The sequence below is a fragment of the Rutidosis leptorrhynchoides genome, chromosome 11, assembly GCF_046630445.1.
Source record: "Rutidosis leptorrhynchoides isolate AG116_Rl617_1_P2 chromosome 11, CSIRO_AGI_Rlap_v1, whole genome shotgun sequence".
Taxonomy (NCBI): Eukaryota; Viridiplantae; Streptophyta; class Magnoliopsida; order Asterales; family Asteraceae; genus Rutidosis; species Rutidosis leptorrhynchoides.
The window spans coordinates 305,777,279-305,804,689 of NC_092343.1; the positions used below are offsets into that span (position 1 = coordinate 305,777,279).

General features: G+C 29.5%; 1 pseudogene; it reads left to right on the forward strand.

Annotated features, from left to right (window-relative positions):
• The first annotated feature begins 10,047 nt into the window (after positions 1-10,047).
• The window catches only part of LOC139877849 (tubulin alpha-1 chain-like), a 49,280-nt pseudogene continuing 31,916 nt past the window's right edge, over positions 10,048-27,411 (forward strand).

The window sequence follows — 27,411 nt, forward strand, 5'->3', positions numbered from 1 at the left end:
TTACCTATTTATTTACACACAAAAGTTCGTGAATCGTCGGGAATAGTCAAAGGTTAACCGAATTCATAATAACAGTTCCAAAATTTTAAGTCTCCGCTTATCAGGCTTTACTTATCGTGTCGAATTCATATAAGATTAAGTTTAAAATTTGGTCAAAAATTCCCGGGTCATCACACAATTCATCCAGAATAGATGATGGCTAATTGGTTGATCCATTCCGGTAACACTGCTTTCGGAGCTTAGGTGAACATCCATGTCGGAATAGCTGTCGGAATCCGAGGGATTTAAACTAGTGACGAGTTCTATTTCATACGATTGAGTAAAGGGTTTATTGGTATGAAATGATTTTTCAGATATTGGATGATATTCTAATTACACAGAATACCTATATATAGTACAGAAGATCCCGTAGATTACGGAGGAATTTTCGGAAGCTGTCAGGCAAAGTTCACAGTAACAGATACGCTAAGATACGAATTTATCTATACACTATCTATGCAATAGAGGCAGTAAGACGTGTCTAGACTTAAGGATGACAAGCAAGTAATTTTCGACACGAAGTGATAAGCAAAACTTTTGACATGCAGACACGGTCGAAGTCCAGACCCACTAATGCATCTAAACAACTATCAGTTAGACACACTAATGCAAGACCTGGTTCGCTAAGACCACCGCTCTGATACCAACTTTAACAACCCGTTCATATTGATTATAAACGAATTACAATAGTTGATTATTTTACGAGGTATTTGACCTCTATATGATACATTTTACAAACATTGCATTCGTTTTTAAAAGACAAACTTTCATTTCATCGAAAGTTGACAGGCATGCATACCATTTCATAATATATCAAACTATCAATGACTCAATAATAATCTTGTTGAACTCAATGACTCGAATGCAACGCCTTTTGAAATATGTCATTAATGACTCCAAGTAATATCTCTAAAATGAGCAAATGCATAGCGGAAGATTTCTTTCATACCTGAGAATAAACATGCTTTAAAGTGTTAACCAAAAGGTTGGTGAGTTCGTAGGTTTATCGTAATCAATCATTTCCATAATTTTAATAGACCACGAGATTCTCATTTTTTTTTCATAAATAACATTACACTCACAAGTGTATAAAAATCATTCATATGATGGACACCTGGTAACCGAACTAACAAGGATGCATATAGAATATCCCCCGCATACTCGCAAGTATGCTATATAACGGCAATCGCAATCACCTTTTTAAATCGAAGTACTAAAGCATTCCAAATTCCAGAATGGGGTTTGTTAGGCCCATGGATCTATCTTTAGGATTCACGTCAATTAGGGGTCATTTCCCTAATCCTTAGGTTACCAGACTTGAAGGGGCGATATTCGATTTCGATAATCCAACCATATAATGTAGTTTCAAGTACTTGTGTCTATTTCGTCAAACATTTATAAAAGCAGTGCATGTATTCTCAGCCCAAAAATATATATTGCAAAAGCATTAAAAAGGGAGCAAATGAAACTCACAATACGATATTTTGTAGTAAAAATATGTATACGGCGATACTGAACAATGCAGGGTTGGCCTCGGATTCACGAACCTATATCAAGTATGTATATTAACATTTTTAATAATATTCAAATAAATATATTTTGATATTAGTAATATACTTGTGATATTAAATTTAATATTAATAATTACTTAAATATTTTTATTTTATTAAATTATCATAATAATATATTGTATACTTTATTAATATATTTTGAATAAATACATGGTATAATATTTTTAAATACTCATAATTTTTAATATTATAGTATTTTTAATAAATTTGAGTTATATTAAAACGTAAATGAACAAAAAAATATTTTATTAGTAAAAGTAGTATACTTATTATATATACTTCTATATATCTAATGTTTGTATCTAACTTATACTATCTATCTTTTTAGTTTAAGATCATAAAAATATAGTTATATTTTATATGCAAAATACATTTAAAACTAAAGTTATAGTTAGTAATGTTAATAATAATAATAATAATAATAATATTAATAATAATAATAATAATAATAATAATAATAATAATAATAATAATAATAATAATAATAATAATAATAATAATGATATTAGTAGTAAAAATAATAATAATGGTAATATAGTTGTAATAATAATAATAAGGATATTAGTAGTAAAAATAATAATGATAATAATATTGATATTGATATTAGTAATAATAATACTTATTTTAATAATAATAATAATAATAATAATAATAATAATAATAATAATAATAATAATAATTATAATAATTATAATTATAATTATAATTATAATAATAATAATAATAATAATAATAATAATAATAATAATAATAATAATAATAATAATAATAATAATAATAATAATAATAATAATAATAATAATAATAATAATAGGAATAATAAGTATACTACCTTAAAGAAATAGCTTCAACAAAAACAATGTCGCAGCCCGGGCTCGAACCTGCGACCTCTTGCTTAAACACAAACACTCCAAACCACTCCTTTACTCCTTACTTTTCTGAATTAAAACACATGATTAAATCCGTATATTCCGTTTATCATTATCATCACCATCGATTAATATCATCTTCATCATCAAAGCACTATATCATTCACGGTCTCCTCGATCATTCATCATCTTAACAATATCGTGTTTCATTTCATTATTATCATCATCATCATAAATCATTAACAACATCACGATCATTATAATAATCGTCATTATTGTAACCTTTTAACCCGTATCATCACCATCGTGAAATCATGTTATCATTTCATCAAAAACCGTTTCACCATCACCATAACTATATTATCATTATCAACCATTCGCTAACATATTCTTCGTCACCATCATCATTATCATATATCGTTTTAATGATCACTATATTTCTATCATCATCTTATAGTCTTAAACTGTTATCACACTTCATTCATTCTAAATCTCATCATCATTTGTTCACTTAATTTCCATCGTCTTCTAGCCAATATAATCAGAATGTTTATACCTTAAATAATGTTTATGTGGTTTTTGCTGGCATCAATTAAGAAACAGAAAACAAAGAACTAGCGGCTGTTATGATTTATCTTGCTTAGTGGGCTGCAGTAGTCCACTTAAAGTGGCAGCCCAATTTATATAATTGTTACGGCTCCATTCAACAGCCCACTCTAAAAATCCATTAACCCGCTTCTAAATAACAAAAAGTGTTATGTTGTCGGTGGAAAAAGCAGCCGAAAGAAAAGAGTAAAATGATAGTGGGTCAGTTTCTTAGTATTTAATTTATTCACTAAACAAAGGAAAAAGAAGACAGATTCTTACAGCTACAGAAATAATGGTACCCAGCTACAACCGTGTGTTCATCTTCCTTCCTTTTCGCTTTTTAAAATCTCAATGGAATAGAAGAAGTTGCAGGTAATAATATTGGTATTTTGGTTTGTAAAGAAACAGAATCAATTAATAGCTATTACAGCAGTATTAACAAAGTATGTGGCAGTGGTATCACGAAGAGGATGATATTCTTGTGAGCTTGTTCGATCAGAAAGAGGATAAAAGAAAAAAATGAATAAGGGTGGTGATGATAGTTCCATGGTTGCTCGAAATTTAAGCAGGCTGTGAGTGATCTTCACTTTAATATAATGAAGAAACAATGATTTCTTAGTCTGAAAAGAAAAAAAAATAAAACGTGAAAGTGGGTTAGGGTGGTGAGTTATAAGGTGATGGTGGTGTTTAAGAGGTGGTAGGGTGGCGGATAGGATGAGGGTGGTGGCGGTTCACGATGAGTCTTCGAAGGTTGAAGGTGATGATATGGTAACGGTTGGGATGGTGGTTGTTACGGGTTTGTAAGGGTGATGGTTATCAACGAAAATCATGGTGATTAAGTGGTAGTAAAGTTGGTGGTTTGAGGTGATTAAATGGGTGGTGTTGGGTTTCCATCGAAACAGAAAACAGATACAACAGTGGTGGTGATTGTTGTTCGTCCAAAACAGAAATAGAAATAAGTGCAACGAGTATGAGTCCATTGGTGATGGTGTTAATGTGGGTGGTTTCTTGTTGGTTGTCAAACAATAGTAGTGGTTTACAACCTAATAGTTCGGCTCTTAACTGGGTGGTCGTGTGGTTTGGTTTTCAAAAAAATAAAAAGAAAGAAACGAAAGTGAAGTGGGTTTGATTATTGTAATAGTGACGGGTGTGGTTTCAACCGAAGTGGTTCATGGTTTAGATGACTTTGGTGATGGAAGGTTTTTATGGTGGTGGATGGTGGTTTAGTGGTAGTTGTAGGTGTTGCTCCGATAATGGTGGTTGCTACGGTGTTGACAGAAAAATATAGAAGGAAAGAAGAAGAAAGAGTATTGTGTGCAATTCTTCATGTATGCATATGTATATTATATAAAGATAGGTAATAGGTAATGAAGAAAACAAAACACTGACTTTAATAATTCATTTACGGGAGTAATATGAAAATATTCTCTACCGACACTATTTTCACGCACCAGGTTTCATGCTATCTGTTGATATTCAGGGGCGGATAAAAGTTCTCAGAAAAATCTCAAAAATTTAGATTATTTATAAATATTTATTCTACTCATTATTTTATAAAAATGGTCATTAATTGTTTTAAAATTAATACATAAAAATTAACTCAATTATTAGCGCTCAATCCCAGGTAAAATATAAAAAGTGTTAAAATTTAACAAGTAGCTCCTAAATATATATTTAATAAGCCTAAAAATTATGTAACTCATTTTCGAATCACCGTTTATTTTAAAATCATATAAGTTTGAATTAAACTTACTTAATATCAATCGGAACATCAAACGAGTACTACTATCATTGAATATTTATTTTTAATATACTTTATTTTTATATATTGATATATTTTAAATAATAATTATTATAATATCATATTTTTATTTTATTTTACATAATTAATTTTAACAATAACAACATACAATACTTTAAATTATACTTCCAATTATATATTTATATATATATATATATATATATATATATATATATATATATATACACACACACACACACACACACACACACACATATATCTATTTACAATTAATTGTTCGTGAATCGTCGGAACAGTCGAAGGTCAATTAGATATATGAAACAGTTCAAAATTTTTGAGGCTCAACATAACAGACTTTGCTTATCGTGTCGGAAACATATAAAGATTAAGTTTAAATTTGGTCATAAATTTTCGGGTCATCACAAATTATTCATTATAATTTATACATACAATATATATACATATATTATCGCATAATGTACAAAATTGTTATATACCAAAAATATGAATCTAGGATACGTATTTATTCATTTGATAGATACCAAAATTGGGTTTCGTAATTGATGATGGTGCATATAATAACTATTAAAAATTTATTTTGAAACTAACTTTAGACTTCATTGATAGATGTAACTAATGTGAAGCCCTCTCTTTGCGTTGCATCTGTGAGTCGTCGACAATTTACGTTTAGGTTAATGTAATGGTAATGTTCTAATTAAAAAGATATTAATGGTGACAAATAAATTGTAGACGTTAAATTAGTAACACTACTCAAAACCACTTATAAAATTTGTCAATATCACGGACTCTTTAATTCAATTTTTTTTTTTTTTTAAATTTGTCAACACCACGTGCTCTTAAACTCAAAAGAATTTTTAAAATTTGTCAATACCACGGGCTCTTAAATAATTCTTATAATTTTTCTATTTTGTTACTATCGCTATTTGCATACCAATATGAACTGTAAATTACATTTTTTGCACGATTTTTTACACACCCGTGCAACGCACGGGCTCAAAAACCCAGTATGTATATATATATATATATATATATATATATATATATATATATATATATATATATATATATATATATATATATATATATATATATATATATATATATATATATATATATATATATATATATATATATCCAAGGACTCTTTAATTCAAAAGAATTTTTAAAATTTGTCAACACCACGTGCTCTTAAACTCAAAAGAATTTTTAAAATTTGTCAACACCACGGGCTCTTAAATAATTCTTATAATTTTTCTATTTTCTTACTATCGCTATTTACATACCAATATGAACTGCAAATTATATTTTTTTGCACGATTTTTTACACACCTGTGCAATCCACGGGCTCAAAAACCTAATATATATATATATATATATATATATATATATATATATATATATATATATTACACTAGATTTATGAGCCCGTGCGTTGCACGGGGACTAATCCGTAAATATTTTTGGTTTTTAAGCTTATATATGAAATAACGATATTATATGAAAAGTGTCAAAAGTACGTTTGTTGTTGAATTAGTAAAATATATTTTTGTAAACAACACACATTAATAAAACTTTGATAAATTCTAGTTCATAGATAGATTGATTACACAATATAAAGTTACCAATTGATGTAAACATGATTTGTTGTAAAGTAAACGATGAATTTTAAACGCTTGTATCTTATATAATTACAAATTTACAATAAATCTAAAATGGCATACATGGTTTCAGCTTGTAATATGACGTATTATTGAATATGAAAGTGAATACAAAAAAATTTTGGTCACTCTTCAAAATACACGAATAAAAGCATAATGTATGCTTTGTTCAACATCCCATCGGTTAACCCGCCCATATTACCACCTATAGGAATAATAAAAAGATAAAAGACAAAAAAAATTCCGATGGTTCTTGAAGTTTGTATCAAACATTTTAGATGACTTTAATCTATTTTTTTCCTTCGTTGACCACAATCTTCTAAGTTATTCCACAGATAACCTTGATAAAAGGATCTGTATATCAATGGAAAAGGTTAAGATTTTGAATAACACCTAAGATCACTGACCTGGCGACTGGAGCCCACTTAAGTGCTCTTATAGGAACGGTATCGGCACTAAAGAAAAGCAAAGGTCTGGTGTCTGCATTCGAAACAATACAAAAATGCAATTGATATTTAAAATCACAGTACGTGTTACGTGTTAGTTATTGCTTCCATTTGCACAAGCTATATTAAAAGCACACGCCAGAATTACTAAGAAATATAACAATACTTCTACAATATGGGAAGTTGGAATACATACCTCATCAAGATCACTTGCCGAACCGATAGGTGTTGCCAATGCTTCTTGATCATTTCTCTTATTGTCCATAAAATTGACCTCTATCAAAATATCTACACAATCAATGTTATCCAACTTTGAACAAAATGAAGGTCAAACTTTCTAGCACAGTATGACATATGTATCTGATAATAAAAAAGTTATCTAATATCGAACTATGATCTCTAAAGTTTGACCTTTGAATGTTTTATTCATATGAAGAAAACATATTTTTCAACACACAAACTTTAAGTATGCAAATAAAAACTAATGATTCTTAATATCACTTCATGACAACTATCTGATGTAGTTCAAAGTCATTCCAATACACCAGCCATTACAACTTTTGACACTGACTTTCAAAGGTCAATTATGTCACAAATTTGACCAAAGATGAATGACACTGAACTCCATCAACTTGGATTAAAGTGTACCTCCTGCTTACAAAAACCATAATATTCTGCCCAATGATGATTTCAAAAACCATATAAACAACCATCATTAAGCAATATAAAGCCACAAGAATCATGTAAAACTTTGCAACTTATTGGCAACTTACAATTGGGCATATAGCAGCAGTAATGACCCAAACCAGTATGATACAATTATTTTGTTTATACCTCCAGTTAAAAGCAGCGGTGTTTACCCAAACCAGCACAAGAAAATGTTTCCTAGCTGCATCGAATGTACAACAAACTATATTTTTACACAAAATTTTGGAAACCCATTTGACAAAAATCGCACAAGTTTGCCTAAGTAACATTTTAAAACAATACTACATAGCTAAACACCGGAAGGAAGTCTTAAGTCACAACCACAATGGAGAATTGTGGTTATAAAATTACAAAATAACAAAATAAACATTATCAATGCCCAAGTCAATGTTATTGTTGAATACATATGTCAAAGTCAGGATTAAGATGAATAAATGAAAGAACACTACAGAAATGTAATAAAACTCAAAGTCCTCTAATTTCGATCCCAGGCCATCACAAAGATAAATATGTATTATCCAAATTTGCACACATGGCCATGTTGGAAAACGACTCATATCAGTTTTACATCAAAATCTATTGGGATTGAATCAACCCATAAACAAATAATATAGACTTGGATGTTAATACATAAAAATTCTTGATAGTCCCACTTAAATCCATGAAGATTCAATACCTGTACTTTCACTCTCAAAATTCATTCAGAATCCCACAAATGATTTCGAAAGTTGGTAAACGAATTTTAGACATTTATAAGTAAAACTATTAATAAGCTGTTTATGGTCGAAAGTTTAGCAAAAAAACCATGATGATAACTGCAGAATAACATATCGATTGGAACCGCCCATTACAAAGATATAATATGATGAAGTAATATTACCTAATGAAACTCTAGAACAAAGATCGCCGATTATGAAGATGAAAATATTCAAGTTACAAAAATTTAAAAGATGAAAATCTTATACCTGATTCAACTCTGATGACCTATTTCGTTTGAACCTTCCAAAGAGTTCATCGTAAAATTCCATGTATTTGATTTTTGGGATCAATTTCATCTTCTGTAACGATTTCTGCTTGAATATTTCATCGTTAAAAGAAGAAAATTTATAATTGATCTTTGAGTTTGAATGTTACAAAAATTTATAATTTGCTATTTCTATTGCTGCACAACAGTAGCCCATCAACAGCTTCATCCTTACATTTTGATACACGTTTAAAACATACTTGAACTCGACAAACCTAAACATATCATATACCATTTTAAACCTTCTCGGGAATACTTTGTATTCCATTTATTATGTTTCATTAGAACTTAACCATCCTCGACTTACCGACCCGCAAAGTAGGCTCAAGAGTCATTTTAAAACTTTAACCCAAAATGACACCAAATTTAGTTAACGAACCAAATTCTTATCCAATGTACCCGAGTGACCCAAAAACACTTCATAACTCTAAAATGAAATTCTAAACATGTTGAAAGCTTCTTCTTTCCAGAAATAATACAAACGGGTTAAAATGGACTATGAGCTTGGTAGTATCAAAAAGTAAAATACTATAAATATTGAACACATTAAGTAAGGTATAAAGAGCATAAAGATTGAACTAACCAGGCCTATCAAAAAATTCTTCAGCCAAAATCACAGTTTCATTTTCTTTTACTATATATACATCCTGAAAGTACAAACCTGTAGACATTAATAAACCGAAAACCGATTAAAGTACAAACAAAACTTCGACAATATCTTGTAAACATGCAAACTCAGATTCTGATGTATGAAAAATTATAAACAGGTTTCACTTACTTTCCTGCCCAAATTGAACTATATTTTTTGTATATGCATTGTAATAAAGTTATAGAATACTCACACAAGAATCATGTACTGTACAAAACTTTTCATATAGTCTACATCAGATACTGTAATGCTACTGCAAGAACTCACAAGCATATCAACATTTATACATCATTACATGTTCTATAAAATTGATCCATCAAAATAATACTATCCATTCAATATAGCTGAGAAGCTTAATAGAAATTTAACCTGCAAAAAACGTTTTCCACTTTAATGGATTAGTATAAAGACATTCAATGATAGCTGAGAAATATTCATATGATTGATATTGTAGTTAAAAATGGTTGGGATTATCATTGGAAAATATTGTGGATTCAAGATTTAAAAGAATTACCTTGGATGTATAATCTTTTTTATGATATCTGCAGGAGATCATTAGACATTGAAAGACCAACATACACCAACTTAAACCGTTTGATATCTCAAGTCATATCATCTTTGACCACTTCACTCCGTTTCGATGGAGCCATCAATGTTGATGTTACAGAGTTCCAAACCAACCATGTTGGTACCATGCCCTCGTATCCATTTCATGCTTTTTTTATATGCACATGTTATCTCAGTTGAAAAAGCGTACCACGAGCAGCTTTCTGTACCCGAAATCATGAATTCGGTGTTTGAGCCTGCAAGTATGATGGCTAAATGTGACCTGAGACATGGAAAATATATGGCGTGTTGTTTGATGTTTCGTGGTGATGTTGTTCCTAAAGATGTTAATGCTGTGACAACCCGGAAATTTCCGACCAAATTTAAACTTTAATCTTTATATGTTTCCGACACGATAAGCAAAGTTTGTTAAGTTGAATCTCAAGAATTTTAAACAATGTTCATACATTCATTTAACCTCGACCAAATTCCGACGATTCACGAATCATTATATAAATGAATATGATTATATATGTGTGTGTATATATATATATAGGTATATATATATATTATAACTCGAAAATATTAACAATGTATTCAATGTATAATACTTTACATGAATTTATTTGTTTCTATATGTTCATCGATGGAATTAAAAGATAAAATCAAATGATTTAAGTATCAGATATATTGTGATATTGTTATGGATCTCTGTTGTGTGGTCCACGTTTGTCATAACCCGACCTTAACCATAAGGACGAATACAATAACATATGATTTCATCGCGAGGTATTGACCTCTATATGCGACATTCTTCAAAAACTGCATTCGTTTTTACAATACAAACCATAGCTTTTATTACAAATCAAGGTTTAAACAACTTAATAATGATTATCGTTTAGCGATAATCTTAGACTTACAAACTTTACATGTGATAATAACAATACGACCTCCAACATATTTTACATTACAAATCCTCCGATATGCAGTTTTATTTTTGACACAAATATGCATACTCAAGATCTTGCTTAAATTCAACATGTTGCAGCGGAAGCTTTTAGTTATCACCTGAGAATAAACATGCTTAAAACGTCAACGTAAAGCTGGTGAGATATAGGTTTAATGCCGGCAGCGTTATAAATATAGACCACAAGATTTCATATATAAACGTTTTAATAAAAATATTTTAAGTTGTTGAGCACTTGATAACCATACTTAACATTTAATCAACGTCGCATATTCCCTTTATTATGAAATCTTACTACACCGTACCAAGTGTAGTCACCGAAACGAAGTACTGTGCAACCGTTGAATACTGGTCGTCCAGTCCGGTTGGGGTTGTCAGGCCCGATAGATCTATCAACAGGATTCGCGTTTACAATACCTCATGTAAATAATAGTTACCAAGCTACAGGGAAGTATGCCAGTGGTACAACTCAACGTAGAATATATATTTTTAATCACTTGTGTCCATAACGTAAATCATAAAATGCATGTATTCTCATCCCGAACTATTTAGAGTTTAAAAGTGGGACTATATACTCACTTTTGCCTTGAAGGTAATAAACACGACTTGGTCTCCGATTGATATCACAAACCTAACCATATATATAATATATCAACATATTTTCTTTTCAAGTAATCGTTACATATATATATATATATATATATATATATATATATATATATATATATATATATATATATACTTTTAATACTTTTATTATTTTCTTAGTCCGTAGTTAGCAGTCCGATGTTAGTGGTCCACAATTAGTTGCTTAAATAAAATAAATAAAGACCCCATCGTATTCGTATTGATCAGAATTAATCTCGACCCATGGTACCATGTTGTCAAGTGACGTGTTGCGTATATAAAGTACCGTGTTGTCAAATGACGTGTTGCGTACAATCATGAGGTCTTATGATTAATCTTCTCGTGTTGTTTACGGGTGGTCCTGAAATATATAAAATCAAATCATAAGTAAATAAATATTAAATATTATGTTAATTAGCCAAGATATGATTAATCCGATTTTGTCATAATATAATATATTACAGGTCTTGAAGTGTTTTTAAAAATCAAATTAGAAGGATCTATTTAGTTTGCGAACAAGTTTGAAATCACTCAAATTATGTTCTTGTTGTTAAAATTTTACAACACAAAATAAGATAGCTATATAAATATGAATCGAATAAGGTTATGAATAAGGTTACTACCTCAAGTTACTTGGACAAAGCTACTGGAAAAGGTAAGAAAAATCTTGGAATCAAAAGAGTGGTGGAGTGGGATTGAAAGATTGGAAGTAATCTCCTTGAAATCGGATGACTATATTGATACGTTCTTGAGTAGGTAAATGAAGAGAGATTAGGGAGTGAATTAACTTGAAAGAAAATTGGAAATGAAATTGTATGTGTGTGTGTGCAAAATAGCATGATTATGGGATGGATATATAGGAGATTTAGTTTGTTTTCTTGCACAAAAGTCACACATGAGGTTAAATGGCTGGTTCCCACATGTAACATCATGTCTAGTGGCTGATCATTGAAGTTTATTGTTGGTATATACCAATAGTAAATATGTATAGAAGCTGGGTATGATACGGTTACATATACCCTAGATATACTTGTAGAAATTTTGAGGAATCGGAACAAGAATTCAAATATGGACTGGTTTATAACTGTAAAAGAGGCTCAAAAACTGGGCTTTTATTTTTGGGTCAAACCGGGCCAAAATAAAATTTTAAGACATTTTTAATAAAGCAATGTTAGCCCAAAAAAATTTTTCCACCAGGGGTTGCCACTCCTTGGACCCCGCTTATCGGGGGCGCTGCCCCCGAACCCCCGTCATAATCAAGATAAGTTCAAACAAGTGTGCACTCCACACTTCCCCAAACTTGTTCGATATTTATCAAGATTATTTTGGTTACAAATTAATCCCATTACACTTAAATAATATTGGTGACATAGATCACCAACACATTATAGATTGTAAGTATATATGTCAAAGAACGTTACATATAGTTATCGTTTTGAAAACTTAAGTTTGTGTTATCAAAGTAAACTTATAACTCATTGTTGTTAGTTCACAATGAAATGTTAAACCATCCTTAAATCATGTTAAATATGTATAGATATGTACATATACATAATCGTATAATTATCGTGTGTTATATAGTTCGTGATATCATCGGTCAAATTGGACGGTCAAACGTTTTGTGAAACTCTTTTCAAAAACATAAGTCTCAACAGTTTGGATTGCTTATCATGTTGGTAAGGTTTATTTTATGTAAATATTAATCTCATAAGTATAAAATGATCGGAAAAATCCGGGTCGTTACAACGTTGATTTGAGAAATTATTCCTTTTTAACGGTATTCGGAATAAATGGTAAAGTGATTTACAAGTAAAAACAAATGTGTCAATTAACGAAAGTTAGACAAAAGATAGTGGAGAATTGAATTTCATAATATTCGATTGATCTTTTTTTTTTTCAAATGTGCGAAAACGCTTTTCGATTCAATAGAATTTGATTATTAAAAAAAAAAAGTTTTGTTTAAATAACATAATTTGAATATATAAAATAGGATATTAATTATTAGAATTAAATATATAAATAACTCACAACGTATATTTAAAAACATGTTTATGAATACTGAAAATATATATGATTTCAAATTAGTTATTAAACGATGGTAACGCTCAATTGTCAGATTCATTGATATTAACCGAAGATAAAAAAACGAATACTTATAAATATACAATATATAATTGTAATTTACTACATAATATACTTACATAATTTCTATACATAATTATTATAGGTATATTATAGATATACATGTATATATATACATACAATTTATAAATATTATATGAAGAAATTAGAATATTTCAGTCTATGTATAATATTAGTATGTTAATATTAAGATGTTATATTAATGTTATAAGTATTATTTTTAATATTGTTATAATTATTATTAATATTATTATTAACAATATAATCAATAATTATTATCATTAATTATTATTATTATTATTATTATTAATATTATTATTATTAAAAATTATTATTATTAAAAATTATTATTATCAATAAGATGATTACTAATATTATTAATTACACTATTAGTATTACCACCATTACTAAAATTATTAAAAATTATTATAAATATCGTTATTTTTATATTAATACAACTTATTATTATTAATATTATTAATAATATTTATATTAACATTATACTTAAAAAAATTATTATTATCCTTAATATTGTTATGATAATATGATAGTTATTATAATTAATATTAACAAGTATTATTATTATTATTAAGATATTTAATAATTTCTTATATTAGGTATAAGATATAAATACAGATATATATGCGTATTTACATACATATCACAATCAGATATCAGATATTATTATTATTATACAGTCTTTCTATTTTGCTCGTGAACTAGTGTCGAGCCTTTTTCTATATTAAACAAGAAATCATCTCATGCTGTTTAGGAATTCAATCAACTACCCATTATCATTATCGATTACCATAACTTTTAAACATTTCTAAATGTTAATTTTATCAGGAAATTTAGAACACGGCTTATAACCTCTGTTCGAGTCAGGTTGAAATCGATATCCCAATACCGAATCAATTATCAAAATTCAAAAATACAGATATTTTAGGAATCATATACTTGTACTATCTGTAAGTTTTCAATCCTTAATTTCTTTAATTGATGTTAAATTTTTGAGTCAAAGTTTTGAAAATAAAAAGTCAACAGATCATTCTTCATCAAATTCGAAATCATTTTGATGTTTCAAGTGCAATTGATGATTCATAAAGTTTCTAGGAATGATTTAAAACTTATTTCGTTTTGTAATTTTAATCTGAAATGTTCAAAAATTTGAATTGGACGTTTGAGTTCATAGTCGTGTTCTTCGCATCTGTTTATTTCGTTAATTTTTCTTTGTTGTCTGTTAATCAAAAACAGCGATTACTGATTGTTTCTATTTCAAATTACACGTCTTAATTCAAAATCATTTTACTCTCGGTCTTGATTTTGTTGGATCCCTGGTAATTCGAAATTGAGAAGAAGAAGGTAATAGACAGACGAGTTATATTTAGTTTAGTTGGGTTTAAATCAGAAATGAATAGGCAGAGGAATGGTTTGGACTGTGTTCGGGTTTTCGAGAGGTCGAGGGTTCGAGCCTCGTGTGAGGCACAATTTTTTTTAGAAGCCCTTTTCTAAGGTAGTTTTCTTTTTATTATTATTATTATTATTATTATTATTATTATTATTATTATTATTATTATTATTATTATTATTATTATTATTATTATTATTATTATTATTAATTATTGTTATTATTACAAGTATTATAATTATTATGATTAGTATAATTATGATTATTTTTTTATTATTATTATTATTGTTATTGTTATGTTAATTATTATTATCATGAATTTTATTATTATCATTAAAGTAGTTTACAGTATTATAATTAATATAAGTTTTATATATATTAGTATTAAGTTATTATTATTAACCTTATTAATAATACTACTATCATTATTATTAAAATTATCATTATCATTTTTATTATTAGTAATACCAATATTAAAAAAATCTATTATTATTATTATTAGTAAATTATTATTATCAAAACTATAATTTTAACACATAAATATTTTATACATAAAATTATACTTATTATATATATTATAATTATATTAATATTTCATATAACTATATATATATCAACTACATTAATATTTTTTTTAAATACTTACATATAACAAACTAATGATTTTTAAATATAATACTAATCATATATATATATATATATATATATATATATATATATATATATATATATATATATATATATATATATATATATATATATATATATATATATATATATATAATATAACTAAATGTATGGATACTAATAATTATAAATATATATACAAAATAAATATATATATATAAAACATATAAGTTAAAATATAATATAAGTATATGCTTTAAATGGAATTTGGTATAAATTCTATATAACTACAAGTAAATAAACAATATATATATATATATATATATATATATATATATATATATATATATATATATATATATATATATATATATATATATATATATATATATATATAATGAAATTATATGATCTCCATTATATGTTTTAATAGATATACAAATTGATATAGGTTCGTGAATCCTAGGCCAACCTTGCATTTGTTCAATGCAATCATATGCTTAATTACTACGAAATACAATAAGTGAGTTTCATTACTCCCTTTTTATATATATTTTTGGGACTGAGAATACATGCGCTGCTTTATAAATGTTTTACGAAATAGACACAAGTAATCGAAACTACATTGTATGGTTAGATTATTGAAATCGAATATCTCCCTTTTAGCTTGGTAACCTAAGAATTAGGCAGACGAGAGGTTCTGTTCCTAATTGACGCGAATCCTAAAGATAGATCTATTGGGCCTAACAACCCCCATTCAGGTTATGGATGGCTTTAGTACTTCGAGGTTTTTATTATACAGACGAGAGGTTCTGTTTGGTGATATTCTATGCATTAAAGTTAATGTCGGTTACCAGGTTTTCAGTTCATATGAATGATTTTATCTTTATGCAGACGATAGGTTCTGTTTATAAATATGAAAATCTTGTGGTCTATTAAAATTATGGAAATGATCGATTATGATAAACTAATGAACTCACCAACCTTTTGGTTGACACTTTAAAGCATGTTTATTCTCAGGATTGAAAGAAATCTTCCGCTGTGCATTTGCTCCATTTAAAGATATTACTTGGAGTCATTCATGGCATATTTCAAAAGACGTTGCATTCAAGTCGTTGAGTTCAGTAAAGATTATGATTAAGTAATTGACAGATTAGATCATTTATAGTTGGATATTATGAAATGGTATGCATGCCTGTCAACTTTCGATGTAACGAAAGTTTGTCTTTTAAAACGAATGCAACGTTTGTAAAATGTATCATATAGAGGTCAAATACCTCGCAATGTAATCATATGTTATTGTATCCGTTCTTATAGATTAGGACGGGTCTTTACATGTGGTATCAGAGCGGTAGTCTTAGCGAACCAGATCTTGCATTAGTGTGTCTAACTGGTAGTTGTTATGATGCATTAATAAGTCTGGACTTCGACCGTGTCTGCATGTCAAAAGTTTTTCTTATCATTTCTTATCAGAAATTACCTGCTTATCATATTTAAGTCTAGACACATCTTACTGCATTGATTGCATGAATAGTGTATAGACAAAATTCATATCTTAGCGTATCTACTAATTCATATCTTAGCCTATCTGTTACTGTAAACTTTGCCTGACATATTTCGTAAATTCCTCCGTAATCTACGAAATCTTTTATTCTATATATATAGATATTCCATGTAAGTAGAATACCATCCGATAGCCAGGAATCATTTCATATCGAAAAATCTTTTATTTAATCGTACGAAATGAAACTCTCCACTAGTTCAAGTCCCTCGAATTCCGATATGGAGTTTCACTCAAGCTCCGAAAGAAGTATGACCGGAATGGACCAACTAATTAGCCATCATCTATTCTGGATGAATTAGGGATGGGTTCGTAGCCTCCTTAATCATTGGAGACAAGAAGAAGGCGATTCTTTCCATCCACCACATTGCCCTCTTGGCGAAGAACCTGAAGCACTTACCGGCGAACCTGTTCGAAACACCATTTTCTCTCTCATTTCCAGAGTATTCCGTCATGATTATATACTATCCCAGATTCTAGATCTTATTCATCCACTCGTCCGAACCGCCAATCATCCCGGTATAGTAGAAGAAACCAAAGAGCTTCGCACTCGAGTTGTGGCTTTGGAGAATATGGTGCAAAGGTTACAAGCACCAGTAGCAACACCGGCATCAACAGTACCACCATCATCAATGTCAACAGAACCATTACTACCATCAACAACATCCACATTCCATGCTTCGACATCATAAACTGTCCCACGAACATCGACGACATATGCCTTGTAGATACTAAGGAATACCAACAACAATAAACGATGAAGTATTGATTTATAACTTCATTGAAAAAAGATTTTGCGGCGATTATGTAATCTCCAAAATCTTAGAGATTATTCTGATTCTGATTACAAATCAGATGAGTGAACAGAGACAGTAGAGTAGAAACCCTAACCGGAATGGTGCACAATTTACAAGCTAGATTCATTTTACCAACAACATCAACAGTATCGTCAACATCACCAGTACCGTTAGTACCAACACCATCTATAATATCACAAGCTTCGCCAGTTCAAGAATCACCGTGGACATCATTACAAATCAACAACGAAGTATTGATTCATACTTTCAATTTCATTGAATAAATACTTCGTAAAAGTTATGTAATTTCTAAAGTTTTAGGGATTATTCAATTCTAATTTCAACCGTAAATCAAATGAGTTTAATTTAATATTAACTCATTAAATCTATGTTACATCTGAAGAAAATATACACTTATATATTTTCATAAAGACTGTAATAAAATTTTTGTACAAAATATTAACTGTGAAATTTTATTTTAACGGGTAGGTAATACCAGAGAGATATATATAAATTCACAATTAATATGTTACATTCTTCGAATCTGATTCAGCAATCACCAACTATACTCACTATTTTCACAACAATATACATTCTTTTATAAAAATCAAAACAACCATTCTCATCAAAAATTGATTACATATTTTGATTTTGACGAATCAAAATCCAAGTCAAGATTTAACAGAAGACATCACTCTTAGATTCTTACATCTTTCAAAACTATACATTGACTTTAAAACTGTGCTAAAACATCATTTCTATTCCTAGAACCCAGAAAATATTTGTGTCATTCAAAATCCTAGAACATTATATGTATATTAACGATTACAATCTGTGTTCAAACCTTTCGAAATTCCTGAAGACACTTCAAATAATGAACAATCAAGATGATGATCCAACCACATGTTACCCACAGTTATATACCTGAAAAACTCTTGAAACCAAAGTAAAAGTTTAAACACGTATCCGCGTCAGATTCTTTGGCATTTATTAGCAAAAATAACTTTGCGATTCCTTTTCAAAGTAGCCAGTTTTGTCACAGCTCCAGCAAGTCAACTTCGACTTTTCAGTTGAAACATCTTATTATAACCTTGATATATACGTTGCCCTTTCACAATCATTACAGGGGAACCGTTTATGTTCCACCACATTAGCAATAAACTTACCAACAACTTCACTGATCTTTGATTTTTCTAAAAAATCATTATATTTATCAAAACCCCATCATTTATTCATCTGCATATTGTAATGAGAATTGCTATACGAATCATCGAGAATTAGCAGTCAGTATTTTTGAAATCTCGTAGCATGTCTACACCAACAGTTATATGTGTACATATAACGGAATTACATACTTCAAATGTGAAGTTTCTGAAAAACACCTCGAACTGCAAAATAGTTCTCGAAATGCTGATGAAGCAGCAAAAACTATAAACGGCATTAACAGTAAAAAGTTTGATGATAAAGAATAGTGTGTTGGCAAAGCTCAGAAAAAGAGAAGGTTTGGAACTGCAAAACGGATTGAGTAAATTACGAAGGAGACTGTGGATAAATCACAAAGACGAAATCTACCTTCAAAGAATCCAAATGATTTAGTATCTGCCGAAGTCATCAACGAATACCTTGTTTCTTATTCTAAAACCCTTGCGGACAATATTCTTCATCATCCTCTGATCTTAGATATTCTAATATATCATCTTATCTTTCATTATAAATATCTTCGATGTTTCTGAAGATATCTTCATAACTATTGTTATCCGAAATCATTTACCTCTTCGCGCTATCTATGTTATATCATAAAAGAAACTATTTTAGTTTCTAAATTCTGAAACCTTCGAGTTTAAAGTATGAATGTTTTAGAAGTAGTGTTGGGAACTGAAGCATGAGTTAGTATAATATAATGACACTTGATCAACTTGATTATATTACAGTAAGTCATGCTGAGTTTCTAATGGAACGTGATGATTCACAGACCAAAACATCATCATGTGCCCTGTACACAACTCTTACATTCTACCTAACCTCTAAACGTATCAAGAAATAATATTCTTGATGATTCGGTCTTCTTCGGGGTATTCTGGTAATTTGACAAATTAAGATCATGCCATTACAATTTTCTTCTTAGAACATTAACTATGTTCATTCCGAAATTCATATCTACGAATTCTGGACCATTACATATGGTGCTTAATCGCAAAAAGAGGAAACGAAAGAATGAAGCCCTGAAATAGAAATGGGAGTATAAATCGCAGCAAATAGGAGAGAGCATTAACTGTGGATGACAATGATTATAGAAGACAGAAGTAGAGACATTGAAATATAAGGGAAGATATAAAGCTCAACGACAACCCAGAAATTATAAACTATATATATCAATGCATATAGCAATATAAAGACACGGGAGAACTAAAAACACTATAAAACCAAGAGTATAGTAGAAGTAAATAGATTCTTCCGGCGGTAGATGAAAAAGAAGAATAACAGATATGAAAGTTAGGAATATATCAATAAGTAGAACTGGATGAAGCATATTGATAAATACTTTAAAGTATGATTTGAGGGAGGAAGAGTAGAAGGTGAGCTGTGGAAATAAAGAAACGAAGTGAGTGGATTTATAGCGAAAAATTTGACAGAGCATGTAGTGACCCGAACTTTTCAATGTTTATATATATTTAATGAATTTGATATTTACATGATTAAGTGTTTCCAACATGTTAAGCAATCAAACTTGTTAAGACTTGATTAATTGAAATAGGTTTTATATAGACAATTGACCACCCAAGTTGACCGGTGATTCACGAACGTTAAAACTTGTAAAAACTATATGATGACATATATACGGTTACATATATAGTTAACATGATATTATGATAAGTAATTATCTCATTAGGTATTTTAACAATGTGTTATATACATAAAAATGAGTCTATTGAATTAAGAAACTTGAAAACGATATATATAATGATTATCATTATAACAACGTCTTACTAAATACATATGAATCATAATAAGATATTGATACACTATGTTTAATCATGATAATGATAAGTAAACATGTCATTAAGTGTATTAACAATGAACTACTTATGTAAAAACAAGACTACTAACTTAATGATTTCGAAACGAGACATATATGTAACGATTATCGTTGTAACGACATTTAATGTATATATATATCATATTAAGATATATTAATACATCATGATATCATGATAATGTAATAATTTAACATCTCTTTTGATATAATAAACAATGGGTTAACAACATTTAACAAGATCGTTAACCTAAAGGTTTCAAAACAACACTTACATGTAACGACTAACGATGACTTAACGACTCAGTTAAAATGTATATACATGTAGTGTTTTAATATGTATTCATACACTTTTGAAAGACTTCAAGATACTTATCAAAATACTTCTACTTAACAAAAATTCTTACAATTACATCCTCGTTCAGTTTCATCAACAATTCTACTCGTATGCACCCGTATTCGTACTCGTACAATACACAGGTTTTAGATGTATGTACTATTGGTATATACACTAATGATCAGCTCTTAGCAGCCCATGTGAGTCATCTAACACATGTGGGAACCATCATTTGGCAACTAGCATGAAATATCTCACAAAATTACAAAAATATTAGTAATCATTCATGACTTATTTACATGTAAACAAAATTACACATCCTTTATATCTAATCCATATACCAACGACCAAAAACACCTACAAACACTTTCATTCTTCAATTTTCTTTATCTAATTGATCTCTCTCAAGTTCTATCTTCAAGTTCTAAGTGTTCTTCATAAATTCTATAAGTTCTAGTTTCATTTGCTCCCTTTTTAAATGCTTTTGCAATATATATTTTTGGGACTGAGAATACATGTGGTTTTATAAATGTTTGACAAAATAGACACAAGTAATCGAAACTACATTATATGGTTAGATTATCGAAGCCTAATATGCCCCTTTTACTTGGTAACCTAAGAATTAGTAAACCAGTCTACTAATTGACGCGAATCCTAAAGATAGATCCATTGGGCCTAACAAACCCCATCCATTGTAGCGGATGCTTTAGTACTTCGATGTTGTTTTATCATGTCCGATGGATGTCCTGGAATGATAGGGGATATTCTTATATGCATCTTGTTAATGTCGGTTACCAGGTGTTCAAACCATATGAATGATTTTTATCTCTATGTATGGGATGTGTATTGAAATATGAAATCTTGTGGTCTATTATTATGATTTGATAATATATAGGTTAAACCTATAACTCGCCAACATTTTTGTTGACGTTTTAAGCATGTTTATTCTCAGGTGATTATTAAGAGCTTCCGCTGTTGCATACTAAAATAAGGACAAGATTTGGAGTCCATGCTTGTATGATATTATGTAAAAACTGCATTCAAGAAACTTATTTTTGATGTAATATATTCTTATTGTAAACCATTATGTAATGGTCGTGTGTAAACGGTATATTTTAGATTATCATTATTTGATAATCTACGTAATGCTTTTTAAACCTTTATAGATAAAATAAAGGTTATGGTTGTTTTAAAAATGAATGTAGTCTTTGAAAAACGTCTCATATAGAGGTCAAAACCTCGCGACGAAATCAATTAATATGGAACGTTTATAATCAATATGAACGGGACATTTCAGTTGGTATCAGAGCGTTGGTCTTAGAGAACCAGAAATTTATATTAGTGTATCTTATTGAGTTTGTTAGGATACATTAGTGAGTCTGGACTTCGACCGTGTTTTCTTTAAAAACGATTGCATAACACTTTTGTTGGAAACTATATATTATTAACATGTAAATATTATGTGATATATTAACCTCTTAATGTGTTTAATATTGTGTAATAGATGTCTACCACTAGTACAAATTCCATCGACTCACCTAATAATAATGAAGAGTCGAACATAATTTGAGAAGATTCACAAATTCCAGAAGAGGAACCGGAAGAAGAGGAACCGGAAGAAGAGAAACCGGAAGAAGAGGAATCAGAAGAGGAGGAACTGGAAGAGGAGGAACCGGAAGAAGAAGAGGTTCCGAAAGGAAGAAATATTGATACCTACAGTAAATCGATTAAATAAAAGAAAATCGTCAACCAACGGACCAACGTTAAAAATGGTCAATGGTGTTTCCTCCGAGGAAGCAAATTATTGGGAAGATTACCAATTTTCCGATGAATCGGATTCTGATGAGAATTCCGATGATGTTATAGAAATTACCTCGACCCAATTTAATATAGCAAAATAAAATAATAAAGGGAAAATGTATAAAAATAGAGAAACCTGATTCCAACCCCGATGAACTTTATATGTGATGTGGTAGCGGAGGGGTATAAAATACTATTAAATGTTACAAGAAAATACTATTAAATATGATACAATTTTACACAAGATATTTATTTATTTAGAGAATGGATTTACTTAAACCTTGCTACAACACTTATAGGCAGTGTACCTAATCGTACAGTAGTGTAGTTTTTAGTAAGTCCGGTTCGTTCCACAGGGAAAATCTTTAAACAAAGCTTAACGTTATATTAGTTTACTTTTATAAAAATACAAATATATATATAAGTAATATTATTATTATAAAGGGGAGTTTTTACCATTTAATGACCGGTTTGTTGATTTTAAAACTTTAGTCGCAGTTAAAACCAAATGTAAAATAATAAATAAATACAAGACTTAATTTAAAGCGTAAAGTAAATAACGATAATGAAATTGCGAATAATAAAAGTGCGATAAAATAAACTTGCGATAATTAAAAAGTACGATAATTAAAAGTGCAATTAAATACAATAACAATAAGAATGCGATAATTAGAAGTGCAATTAAATATAAAATAAAGGAAATTAAATATGAAATAAAAGAAATATGCTTATTTAAACTTCCGTAACCATGATGTTTGACGTGTTGATTTTAGTTTTATGCCCATGGGTTAATTGTCCTTTGTCCTGGATTATTTAATATGTCCGTCTGGTTTTTGTCCATAACAGTCCATCAGTCATAAATATAAAGTGCGAGTGTCCTCGTCAAATTATCCTTATACCCGAAGTTAAATATTCTAACTAATTGGGGACTTAAACTGTAACAAGATTTTAATACTTTGTTTAATAATTACACCAGGATGTCGACTGAGTGTAACCCAAGGTTTTAATATTTTGTTATCAATTATACCAAGTGTACTTGTACATAATTTCACCCCTGTTTTAATTATTCTAGTGGCTATTAATCCATTCCCGTGTCCGGTTAAATGAACGATTATTCGTACATATAAATACCCCGCCCATCGTGTCCGATCGAGTGTATATGGTAATTTATTGGGACGCCCAATTGTAAATCTTTATATTAACATTAACAAACTATCATTTAGTTAAACAAATATAAAGCCCATTAATAGCCCATAGTCTAATTTCCACAAGTGTCGTTCCTTTGTCCAAACCCCAATTATGGTACAAAGCCCAATTACCCAATTTTAGTAATTAGCCCAACATCATGATTACTTCGGATTAAATAAGCATAATAATAACTTAGCTACGAGACATTAAATTAAAAAGGTTGAACATAACTTACAATGATTAAAAATAGCGTAGCGTTACACGGACAGAATTTCGACTTACACCCTTACAACATTCGCTAACATACCCTTATTATTAGGATTAAAATTAAAATTAAAATTAAAATTAAAATATAAATATAAATATTTACGTATAGATATAGAGAGGATGGATATATGATTGTGAAAAATGATTAGAATTCGGTTGGCTTTATAGGGAATTGAGTTCAGGGATACTCCGCGACTCGCGGCAATTTTTGCCTTCAAACTCCGTGATTCACAGAGTTTGTAAATACAGCTCACTCCATTTTGGCTCTTTGTTTACCGACGGTTTATTATATAAATATAATATATATATAATTTATATAATTAATTATATATTATATTATATTTATATACATAGTTAACTTGTAATTTTTAGTCTGTTGCGTCGAGCGTTGAGAGTTGACTCATGTCCCGGTTCCGGATTTTCGAACGTCCTTGCGTACAATTTTATATTTTGTACTTTGCGTTTTGAATCTTGTACTCTTATAATTTCGAGACGTTTCTTATCAATAATTGGAACCTCTTTGATTGTATTTTGTACCTTTGAGCTTTTTGGTCGTTTGCGTCTTCAATTCGTCGAATCTGTCTTTTGTCTTCACCTTTTATTATTTAAACGAATATCACTTTTAAATAGAACAATTGCAACTAAAAGCTTGTCTTTCTTGAGGAATAATGCTATGAAATATATGTTCGTTTTTAGCATTATCAAATATTCTCACACTTAAGCATTGCTTGTCCTCAAGCAATATCGTCTTGAAATACTAGAATCACTTCTTTATTCTTCACACTTTGTACATCAGTGATTTCTATACGGCGGTATAAACAATGGTAGTAACAATATGGTTTATAGTCCCACATGACTATAAAAATTTAGATCCATTAAGGAAATTGGATCTTTATGAAAACATTTGATCTTTTGAAAATTAAATCTAGTTTTTACCCTAGATAAGTTTTCCGGAATAACCCTTCACCGGTGTTTGCAAAATATTTTTGTGGGTTTGGTGGGTTTCAGATTTGAAAATTTTAGCTCAAAACTTGCGGTTTTGTGTCACCCACTTACTAACCTTGTATTTGGAAAGCAACACGTCCAGTTTACTTGTCCCGTATATTACCTTTCGGTAAACTACCATCCGGTTGTAAAGGAAAGCGTTGAACAAGCAACTGTTAAGGCAATGTCCCCTGACATGCTTTTAATTATGGTCTATAACGTGTCGGACGCAATTACTATCCTTGGTAGGAGCAATAGTAAAGCTCACCCTTATAATTTTTCGGTCTGGCACAAGGTCCTGTCCTTGACCATGCTATGCAACCACCGTTCTTACGGTTGACACCCGATTTGGTTCAGGTGACCTAATGAATTCCAGGTGAATTTCTAGGATTTTACGTTCAATGGTAATGAACGCATTGAAAATGGTTTTTCAGAAAACAAATCGGTTTGTATTTTTGATCAAAATATTTTCTCGTTCAAGCTCGAGTTTAGATATCATTGAATTCCATGAGTTTGTAATTCTCAATCTTTAAGGTCAATCTCAAGGATTGAGTAATATCAGTCTTAAAAGCTGATTTTTGATCTTTAAGGAGATTATCCTTTCTGGAGATCTGATTCATTAGTCTTATCAAGCTAATTTGCACGGTGCCCTCCCCATTTTACAAGACAGATCCTCTCATGGTTAGGATAAGTCTGACCACTTGGCGACCCTGTTTGATGCTGAGGTCCGTGGATTTCCTGCTGATTTTAGTGATGACTTTTCTAGATTTTTCGTCAACCTACAGCTGGTCTGGACGACAACTTCTTGACTAAATCAAGAAGCGCGTGTCTTTTTCGGAAGACTTTACTTCCTTTTAATGATGGAATTGATTCATCGTGTAGATCCATCTTTCTTACAGTAAATCAGGTAAAATTTTTTAGTTTAGTCCAAAGCAAAAGTATTTTCAGTTATTTGTACAAAAATATGTGACATATGTTTTGAATAACTTGGAGAATTTTTTCCACACTTGGCTTTTATTTTCCTTTTTATTGTCCTCTATTCCATTTTAAATGAATTTTAACATTTTAGTTTGTTTCTCAATTTATGTCCTTTTCGAGGTAACAATAATTTCGGTGTTAAAACCTAGTTTTATCGTTCATAAATATGTATAAACATGATTTTGAGTTCATTTAATTGAAAAATTTGAAAAATTTTACTAGAATTGGGTAGTCAGTATATAAGACTAGGGCTGTTCTTTATTATCAGAGAGCACTAGATTCTAATACAACTACTACTTTACTAGTATTTCTAATGGTAACCAAGTGTATAAAGTAAAAATTTTAAAATCCGAAAGAATTTAACCCCTTCCCACACTTAAGATCTTGCAATGCCCTCATTTGCAAGAAATCAGTAACAATTTAAATTATTGAGGGTGATTTGTGTGAAAATGATTAAATTTTACCAAATTTTCCAAACATATTTGTGTTTGTTTGCTGAATGATAAATGGTGCACATCATTTGTTCATTCCGTCTTGTTGTTATTTCACATATATTTTGCATCTTGTCGTCAAAATTAGTTGCTTTTGCTGAACTTAATGCCAGTCTTTGAAAATGCGTTTTTTACCCTGTTGTGTACATAAGATAAACTGCAAACATATATACATATTTTTGAAGTTTGGTATATTACCCCACATTCAAAAATTATTAAAATCTAAGAATAAAAGTTAAAAAATTATAAAAACTATTACAATATTAACATAAGTATTAAACGTATCAACAATCCAAATTACAAAATAAATAAAACTAAGTAG